This window comes from Caloenas nicobarica, chromosome 1, assembly GCF_036013445.1.
Source record: "Caloenas nicobarica isolate bCalNic1 chromosome 1, bCalNic1.hap1, whole genome shotgun sequence".
NCBI lineage: Eukaryota > Metazoa > Chordata > Aves > Columbiformes > Columbidae > Caloenas > Caloenas nicobarica.
Window position 1 is genome coordinate 160,129,968 of NC_088245.1, and position 10,758 is coordinate 160,140,725.

The 10,758-nt window shown below is 46.0% G+C and overlaps 1 protein-coding gene across 5 annotated transcripts in view; it reads right to left on the reverse strand.

The window, feature by feature from the left end:
• The window catches only part of FARP1 (FERM, ARH/RhoGEF and pleckstrin domain protein 1), a 221,971-nt gene extending 216,332 nt beyond the window's left edge, over positions 1-5,639 (reverse strand). For all 5 annotated transcript variants that reach the window (XM_065643079.1, XM_065643070.1, XM_065643061.1 and 2 more), the window contains exon 1: positions 5,316-5,639. The gene's annotated coding sequence lies outside the window, so the exon portion shown is untranslated. The remainder of the gene's footprint in view (positions 1-5,315) is intronic.
• Between the last annotated feature and the right edge of the window lie 5,119 nt (positions 5,640-10,758).

Here is a 10,758-nt window from a genome sequence, read left to right on the forward strand (position 1 = left end):
CTGTGCTCTTCCCTAGCAATGTTTTGTACAAGACAACCCTGGTACCCGAGCAGCTTGTCTCAGAGGCAGCGATCCCATTTCCTCTCTGTATATGGAGCACATCACCTGCACTCAGTGTTGTTTCAAGCAGGGATGGTTGCTATTAATGTCTCTGTTCAAGAAGTCATAGCTGTTCCGCAAAGTTGCCCAAATACTTTTCCAGTTGCAGAATACCTTTTGTATCATAGAAATAGATGCTTTGGGAAGACCTATGACCTGGGGGAGAAGGGGGAGCTCCCCTTAGGTTGAACAGCTTATCCCTTTCTGTTGTTAACATACCCAGTGAGGGAAAGGGCTTGGAAGGGCAACTTAAAAGAGCCTTACAAGAGAGTAGAATCAGACATCAAATTGGAGTGTAATAGCCTCTAAACATACTTTCATTATGGAAAATGCAGTCACCCCTGCAAGATCCACGCCATTACTTTGGCCACCCAAGTCAACATTATTTGGAAGGAAACTGGGATTGAAATCATTGTTAACATTACTACTCATTTGAGAAATCTTGTACCATGGGCCAGCAAGTTCCAGCACTGATGCCAAGGTAGCAAAAAAAAATCCTTATTTTAATGGCAAGCAGCAGAGCACTGTATGGGCAGGGCACCACCAGTAAGTAAGGGAACCAGCAACGCTGCCTCAGAGACACGGTCTCCCATCTTTCAGTGGGCTTTACTACACCCAATTTAAAACCTGGGAAAGAAAACACAGCCTGGAAACATCATCCCTGCCTTATACTAAAATACCATCCAACTCCTTGCAAGTATCCCTCATGACTAGTAACAAACGTGTATCGTACAGAAATCTTCTACTGTAAACCTCAGCGTCCAGATTCCGTGGCTTGAGGAAGTTCTTTCCTCCATTTTCTAGAGCGACACAACAATGGATTTTACCGTACAGATTTTACTGCAGAACATTCAAGGGCACATTACAAAAATCAACGTTCCCTCAGAGATCACCAGCAAACGGAACTTTAGCACCTCCGTGAACTTCACCAACAAAGCTTTACTTTATGTGAGAACCAACTAACAGACCCACCATTCTTTTTTCCTTTAAGTCTTTTTTGACAACCAAACATTAAAAATAATTTCCCCCGTTCATATTTCCAGACAAAAAAGTAGTTTCATACCCGGTGTCTCAAATCCCCCAAAAGACGTACCATATTTTCACTTCTCATAATATTTAATCAAGTCCCCATCATTACAGTCAAGGCTAAAAGCTCATCATACTGCAACTGATTGTACAGATAGTGCCCACATCCAATGCAGACTGACCTAATTGTCTGATTCGCCTACATTTCTGCAGGCCAAATTTACTGACATTTTGCACAAATTCAAAGCTGCCTGAGCCTGATGACCTTTTATACCTCTGTCTTCTGTGCCTTTACAACCAGAAAAGCAAGTCAGCCCTTTACTCTCCCGAATTCAGAAGCCCATCTGTAGGCTATAAACTTCACCATCTACTCAGTACCTTACCAGTCAGAAAAGTATAATACTTAAAAAAAAACAACAAAAAAACAACAAAAAAAACCCAAACAACAAAAAACCCACACAAATAAAAACCCCAACCAAAACAACAAAAAAACCCCAACCAAACAAAAAACCCAAAACAGCAACCAGAAAAAAAAAAAAAACACGCCAACACACACACACAAAAAAACAACTTTCAACCCAAACTGCAACCTTTCATGGCCATGAAATTAAGTCTGGATTAAGTCTGGAAAGGCCTTTTTAAGATAAACATGCCAATTTCTAAAAGAAGCAGCAGAAAAAACAGGGTAAGTTGGTGGACCCAAATTCAATAAACAGAATTTTTATCATGCTTTCCTAAAAAAAGACAATATAAAATAAGGATGCTAGCACAGACAACCACCATGAAAAAATAATTACAAAAAAAAAGCAAACTAGAAAACAAACCCAGTAAGTACAGTCCCTGTCACTAACATCTCAGCATAGTATGAGTATATTGCAAATGCATTGATTCTGCACCAGAATGCAACCAAAATGAATACAGAGGTTTAACTGAAAAAATAATCCCCTAGAACTTCATTTTAGTATATAATCAGGTTTTGCAACCCAATCCTACAGCTGCAAAAAATACTTCCTAATTATGAGCATAAGTTTAAAAAAAAAAAAGAGTCAATTCTACTGAAGTGAAGTTCTGGATCCAGATCTCTGCTGCAGTCAGCAAGACGCAGATCTGTGTTTCCCCAAGCGAAGCAGACAGGAAGATGAGGTCAGAGCACTGACTTGCACTTCGAATTCCAGTCTCAAGAGAAACGGATGACCATTAACAACCAGTAAAGATACAACGTCATTCTCTGGACAGTTTTCCACCTTGCAAAACCTGAGGGGACACACTCAGCCAGCAACGTGCACGTGATTCCTTAGCCCACTGTCAGCCCTGAAGTTTCTCTGCCCATCAGCCAACTTTCCACAGCAAACACTGGGAAAAGAACATGGTCCCACGGACCATCTTCCCCAGCTTCGTGCCCTGGCAGATCCCAGTTTGGGAGTTACTGCACCAGTTAGTCCCTTTTAGAAATCCGTGCCCAAGAGCAAGCCAGTGATTTAATGCAAAGATATTTCAAACCAGAGAAGCATTTATTTTGCATATCTCCATCACAAAGCAAACACCATCTGAAAAGCTGCCAGCACCAGCAGCCTCATATTCATCAGTGTCAAGAATTTTCATATTTTTTAAGAAGAGATGCTAATTTTCATCGTATATGAACTTCTTAAGTGGAAGTTTGGATTTCTTCCTAAGACAAATTAATCTAAAATCAGAAGGGAAAAATGTACTTAATATCTCCATAAATTCAGAATTCTGTATCTGAATTTTAATACAGAAATACATCTCCTAATGCAAGTCCTCCTCCTTTTTCAAACCATCATTTAGAGTAGTGTTTTCCATTTGGTCATTTATCACCCGCAATTTTCTTCCAAAGTTTGTTTACAAGTAGCATGTTTTAAGATATTGATTACACAATGACTAATGAACTGTGTCAGCCGGGGCGGGGGGGTTGAGGAAGGAAGGATTTCCAATTTGAAGTCCAGCCATTAAATGAAAGTCAGGCTTTGGTATTACACCTTCAATCTCCTACCAACTTTTGACATTTTGAAGTCCCGTGGTACTGTGCGTTCAACATTCTGCCCACTTGCCTAGTTTATTTTGTATGTTCATGAAAATAGAGTGCAGAAGAAGAAAAAAAAAAAACCAACACCATTTAATTGGCTATACACAAGATACAGCAAAAAACGAGCAAAGAAATACAGCTTTCCAACCCCTTCCCATGATGATGACAATCGGCCCCACTACCAATGATCCCTTCCACAGCTACATTTGAACTTAAGCCTGTGGGGATAAAAGAACTTAAATTTAGTTTGGGCTCCTATAGCGATGCCTAAGCTTTCAAAAATAGTTGCCGTTAACTCTGTATTATGCATAACCCCGCATCTTTGCTATTTACAAAGGAGAGAAAAGAGATTTGAACTAATCCTAGAGTAAAAACCATCCCCAAGAGAATGAAGCACTGAAATAGAAAGCAAAAAACATTAAGTGGGATCCCTGAGCCACAAGGCTGTTAAAACTCAGCACCTGACACTTCTGATACTGGGGAAGGTCAGGGCAACAGGGAACAACAAGGTCTCACCTGGCAGCATCAACAGCCCAGTCCTCACACACTCAGAGCTCACCAGCCAGGTGCACCTCGGAGTAACTACAAGCCCCAGGATGCAACACACACATAATTCCCATCCCGTCCGGTCAGCCAGTGCAGAGTTTCGAGACCCTGGCAGGTCGGACACGTGAGGCTTAGCTAAGAGGATTTCGTACTTTCTTGGTACACGGGACCATTTCTAAAAGGCTCATGATCAACTAACCAGGTAGATGCCACAATTCTTGCAGAAACACCTGTAAGCAGGGGAAGGGGATATCTGAATTCAGAACAATGTTTGGGGCTCTTCTTAACTGGACTCCTTCAGGATTTTATTTTTGTTGGCTTGATTCCAACATCAGCTGCTTGCTGCAAAAATACATACTGGAAGCAACATAAGGAGCAAGAGTCAAAGCATCTGAGCAATACAGAGAATAAAACAGCTGAGCGATAACTGTTCCTTTACAGCAATCATCCTTCCGCTCTCCAGGGACAAATCTCTTTGAAGGAAACCCTGGTAAGAAGGCTGTGACCGAAAAAGATACGCTACGCATTTCATTTATTTCATGCCAGCAATCAAGCAAATCCGGCAACTTCAAAAAACAACTTCAAAGAGTTTGTGTGTGCTTAAAAAAAAAAAAAAAAAAAGCCACCAAATCACAACAGGTAAGGCCTACTCCGCACAAGCTCCCACTTTTAAAATAAACTTCTGTTTACTCAAAACGTTCCCCAGCGGTTCATGCCGCTCTGAGGCCATTCATACCGGGGAGCGGGAAACACTCGGGTTTGAAAGTGGCGAACTTTCCAGCTGGGGCAGAGGCGTCGAGGGAGCCAGGCCGGAGCCACCCCTGCCCGTGAAGGCGGCGGGAGCACCGGGCAGCGCGGCCGTTAACGGCCGCTCCGGGCCCCCGGGGGGCGGCAACGGCCGGGACCGAGCGCGGACCCCGCGCCCACACCCACCGCCGCCCGGCCCGGCCCCCCCGAGCCGCCCTGGGGCCCGGGCGGGAGGCGTGCCGGGCTCGCACGGCCCCCCGGAGCGGCACCTCCCCGCCGGCTGCCGGCCTGGGCTAAACCTTTCCCCGGGCCAACGGGGACGGCCGTCCCTCCAAGTCCGCCCGCCACCGAGCGTCCCCTTCAGGGCTCCCGCCCCGCCGCAGGGACGTCCGGGGCCGTCTCACCCGCCGCCGGGCAAGCACCGCGGGGACGCCCCGCCGCCGGGGCCGGGTCACAGCCCGGGGGGTGAAACAAAAGGCACCGAGTTGAGCGGCCGCCCTCGCTGCCGCCCGGGCTGCGCCCGCCCGCGGCGGCCGGAGGGAAGCGGGGGGCGGCAGGCGGTCCGGGCGCCGCTCGGCGCGGTGCCTCCCCGCGGATTACCCGCACTAATGGGATTAAGCGGGGCTGAGAGGCGCCCGCGGGGTGTCCGCCGGGCAGCGCGGGCCTCCGGCTGTCACCGCCCGGGGAGGGGGCGGCAGTGCCGGCGGAGGCGCGGGCGTCGCTCCCGGTCGGCCGGCTCCCTCACGCCCTCGCCGCCCCGCGGGCGGGTCCCGCCGCCTGCCCCGCAGCCCTCGCCGCGGTGCCGCCCGCTGCCGCTCCCGCCCGGCCCCATTGTTCGCCGTGCCGCCCTTACCGTGTGCGGGGATGGGGCTGCCCGGGCTGCCGCGGGCTCTCCTCGCTGCGGCTGGTGCAGGGGCAGTCGCGCTTGGCCGCCGGAGGTCCGAGCCATTAAAAGCTCCGCGGGGAGGAGGAGGAGAAGGCGGCGGCAGGAGCGGTGGCGGAGGGAGGAGGACAGCGGGGGGCTCGCAGGAGCAGGGTCGCCATGTCCGGCTTTGCAACGGAGGGAGCCCAGCGGGCCGGGCGCTGAGGAGAAGAGGGGCAGGCGGAGGTGGCGGGGGGTCCCGCTGCCGCCTGCAGCCCGGGGGAGCGGGAACTGGCCGCAGCTCACCGCGCTGCCGCGGCTGCACCTCCCCTAACCCTGCCCCCTCCCGGAGGGGGAGCCGCCGGCGGGAGGAGGCGGCCGAGAGCCCCCTCCAGCGTTCACAGGCGGCAGCTCGCCGGGGCCGCTCGCCTCGGCGGTGGAGGGCAGCGGCGTGCCCGCCCGGCCGCAGGTGCCCGGGCAGCCCCTCAGGGCAGGGGAGGAGGAGCAGCGACCACCGCCCTGCGCCGGCGCGGTGCCGCGGGGCTCCAGGTATCCCCCTCCTCCTCTTCCCGGCCACCAGCAGAGGCGGGCAGCGCCCAGGTGGCCGCGGCGTGAGGGAAGGGTTCAAACGGGCTGGGGGCGGAGGGCGGCTCCGAGGGGGCGGCGGGGCCTCCCTTCCCGCCCGGGGGTGCAGAGGCCCTGCGCCCCTTTCTGTGGATTTTGGGGACCGCCCGACCTCGGTGCCCTCAGGGGCACCCCGTTCCCTGCTGACCTTGGACGAGGAATTGGTTTCCTCGCCGGCAGTTGAGAGATTCATAAACTGGCTGCCCAGTTTAGGAGGGGCCAGGAATCGCCTCAAGGAGTTTCTGCAAACCCATTGACACGCCAGGTTTTCTGCTTCAGGAGGAGGCTTCGGGGGTCAGCGAAGAGCAGAGCGATGCTTGATTTATCAAGAGATGTCCCTCCAGGCTTACCGCGCTCCAAATGCTTGCCTGAGACACCAGAGAAACCAGAGGACTGGGCGTATGGGCAGGGTGTTCACATTCATGGTTACTACGAATAGTTAGTAGCCCGCATTTTCTTCCTCATTAGACAACCACAGATCACAGTACTGTGAAATTTAACGAGTAGTAACAATCTGGGCTTCCAGGGCCGTCTCTTAGAATAATCTCTACCCCAGTGTCTAAGTACAGAGGAAACCACCAGGGCTGGGGATTTGCGTTTTCCAGGGACCTTGCACGTTCCCTCGGAGAAGATTTGGAACTATAGCAAAAAGGCTGTCACACCTGGGACCAGCATGGTTGTCTGCCTATAGCAGCTCTTAAAGCACTGCTGTCCATTTGCATAACTTAAGTGTTAGGGTGTGCATCTCTTTGAGCTGGTTTCGGTGGTTTACCCAATGCTTTTTTTCGGGAAGAAGACTGAGTGGTGCACACAAATGCATGATGCAGAGGAGACAGACACTTCAGGTCTTTGCGGTTCTCTCAGTGACCCAGGAGGGAGCAGTAAACTTGGTGTGTATTTATAAAGTGACCCTCCTGAGTACCTAGCATTTAAAGACCATTTGAGGAGCCCAACTACTATCTCTATTTTTTAATCACTGTAGGAAAGAGAAATGAGATGTGAATGCTATAAATATTTTTTTCATCTAAGCCTTGGCCTTGCTTAATCCCCAAAAGACAAAGTCCTCTGCTGTCAACAGCAACGCCTCTATGCACAAACACCTCACTACCAATACCTCAATGCGTACACCAACCAACCCTATGAGATGAAGAGAATTTATTTCTTTGGTCAGCCCTGGAACGTTAACCAAAGTACATACGTTACTGACTGAAAGGCTGGAAATTGCCTTTAGGTATCAATACTTGATAAAATAGTAATTATTGTTATTTTTCTCTAGACTTTTTCTACATAAAATTCATAGTCTGTCTGTAGAAGATAAAGAGGAAAGATTACGTTCTCATTCAGAATAGAATAGAATAGAATAGAATAGATTAGAATAATTTAGGTTGGAAGGGACCTACAACGACCATCTAGTTCAACTGCCTGACCATATGAACTGTGGTTAAAAACACGTAATAAATATTATTACCTTTTTCCACATACTTACATTGTCAGCAGCTTTAACTCCTAGTTAAGGTGCAGTTAGGGTAAGAGCAGCACTGCAAGGGTCAATCATAGCATTTAGAATTTCCTGGTGCTTTTTATGTACACTTCCAGATCACTAATGCCTCATTCACACCTAACAAAAGAGTTGTTGTAATCTACATCAAAGGAGTGAGGTCATCTTCCATGCCTTCCAAGTTTGAATGACCTTGAAACATTTCTCAGTACTGAACAGAGGTTAACAGGTTGCCCTGCAGCTACTGACCATTTAGTACTGAGCTCCAAAAAGCAACAGTGAAATACTGTCTTGAATGGTATACTTACTGAAGCATCAAAGATTATAATATGTTGGTTATTTCTCTGGGAGCCAGGGACAAGCTTGCATGTGTTTATTTAGTTAACCGTTTGATTCTTGAACCTTCTGAAGGTATCAAGGACAACCAGGAACTGACATCTGTAATAAACATCTAGGGACAGTAAAGAAGTCTGTTTATCTCTTCGGTTATAAAGTCATCTTTCACCCATCCATTCCCATTGATGCTCTCTACAATTCTTAAACAGCAATTTTTCTCTAAAATGGATTTCTCTCTTGTAAATTACACACGGCAGCAACTTTCACTCTTCTGATGTGATTGCTAAGAACAACACTCATTGCTGTTGCTAGTTTCCTGTGGTACGCAGAGTTACATTTCTTCCCTGTTGAATGACATGTGGAATTTGTTGGCACATCAAATAAACAAGGGAATTTGAGAGAAACAGCAATTGTTTTTGAAAACTTGCTGAAATAAGAAATATAGTTCTAGTTAGTTTACGTTTCTGAAAGAAAACAGATAAGCTTTGTCTGCATCCACTGACAAAGAAGAGAAGGGCTGGAACTGGATTTCAGATTAAGCAAGACCAAGCTGGCATGATCATTCATTTTGGCCTTACCTGATAAGGGAGAACCCAAGGGAAAGGAAGGGAAGCAGAGAAATATGTTAAAAGGGTTCTGTTGTCTTGAGAGACTGCCTCTCTGCGCCTTCGGCCTTTTTCCCTGTCAGGAAAGAAAAAGCAATATATACAATGGAATGCAAATACAAACCTCTGGAAAGCCTTCACTTCTTACAACTCTCGTATGCTGAGATTATTTGCGGTTATTGTTTCATTGACATGTTCTCGTATTTGTTGTGAGGTTCCAGACGGTACACACGTATGCAGACAGTTGGGGAGGGTACCTGCAAATTCACATTTTCACCTGCCGTGTGGTAACCTGCTTTGCCTATCCCTGTGCTTTGTCAGACTAAATTATTGGACTCAAAACCCAAGTATGCTAATTAAGTTCTTTGGTCTGGTTTACACTAAAGTCAGACTTGATTGTTCAGTGGTCCTTTTGACCTTAACATCTCTGCCACTTCTGTAAACTACTTTAGAGTACGTGTTGAGATCAATATTTTTCTGTGTTTTATTAAGGCAAGAAGCTAAGATGCTGCTCAGATCAAAATCTGTGTATTTCAGCTGTGTCTTTTGTCCAGTATTTTTTTTTTCGTAAAACATTCCGCAAATGTTTTCCCTGGAGCGAATACTTTCCCTTTCAGCAAATACTTCCGTGCTACATTTATCAGTTTGTTCTTGTATAAATGTGTTTTGGGGCTGAATCTTGCAAACCTGCAGCATTTGATTAGTCAGTTTTAGACTCTCTCTCCTATGTCTTTATGTTAATTTGTGTTAACTCATCCGTTTTTGCTAGTTCTGGTGAAACAGCCTGGCAGAATTATCCAGCCAGTTCTTTCAGGATCATTTCACCATTATTTTTATTACATATTTCATAGCATACATGCTTCCCACCATTTCAGTGGCTTTTGTTTGCAATATATTTTTATGCGTCTCAAAATATTATTACAGTCATCAGTTGTTCAGGTTATTGCACCACTAGCTCTACTGGTAAGGTTACTAATGTTGAACTAATATGTCTTTCTTGCTTCCACATGAGAATGCAACACCAAATCATAGCCAGAAGCAGTGGTAATTAACATTTTTCAGAATAGTGTATAATACTAGCAGTAGACCCTGGCTTAACTTTTGAGGGAATAAACAAAGAAAAACCGCAAATATTTAGCCAGTTAGCAAAGGAGTCCATTTCAATTATCAAACTTCAAGATTTCCATGTGAAAGAAATGCTCAACCACTGAAAAGAAGCTATTTAAGCACTTAGAGCCAGCTAATTAACAGATTTTGTTTACTGCCTGCTCAAAGTGTCTGATATGAATTGAGAGCCTTTTAAAGCTATATGCAAAAGTTTCCCAAGTCCTTAAGAATTTGTATAAAGAGAGCTTTTGCAAATGAAGCTGTTGGAACAAGCCCCTCTCCGTAACCTCAGTATTAACACCGACAACATCACCTCCATTATGTGTCATCATATTTACCTTGTATTGTCCAACGCGTTTACCTGCTTCAGGGTTAATGCATTTGTTAGGTTACCTGTGGATCTGTGCTTAGATGATCACCAGCACAATAGTGAATGGATGAATCATCCTCGAAGCTTCAGAGCTAAAAAGTTGACTTGAAATCATGAGTAATTTATACTCCTCAAAACTGCATAGATTGTATTGGCTGATACTTTTTTCATGCTTGCCTTTTCCCTTCTGCAAACCCAAGGAGGAAAAAAAAAAAGGCTCATCTTTTTAAATGACACTGAAGATTCCAAAGCATTAACTAATGAACAAAATTGTCAGCTACTGCACGGTAAATGAAAACACTAATAATAATTTATTATCATAATCTATAAAATCATCATTTATCAAATTACAAATATCAGAACCTTCAAGAAAATAGAAGCCAAGGAAAGATACAGAGGTTATAAAAAAATAAAACTCACATCTTTTGCTATTCATATTCAGGTTTCTCCTACAATCCATTTTCACCTTTTCTCCTGAAAGAAGGGAAAAAGAAGACTGAATATAAGGACAAAATATGTATTCTATGCCAGTATTTCCATCAGAAACAATACACCTCTTCTGTCATGGTGAGGAGAGAGAAATGATAATGGAAAGAGAAAATATTTCCAGCTATGAAAAGATTTCACATGTTGAGTAGCAAATAAAAATAACACTAAAAACGAGCTGCCTTCTTCATCAAGTGCCATCGAGCCTGTGTTGCAAGAAGCAGCGTATTGGACAGGAGTGAAAGCTCATGGTCTCCCTGTTGAATGTGGCTTTTAGGAAACAACCAACCAACAACATTAATCTTTCAATACTACTTTTGAGAAGAAAACTGAACATGTTGTTTGAAGTAGAATTTAGAGGTTAGGCTAGAACTCCCAACAGCATAGTTCATTCTCTTCCAGTGTTAG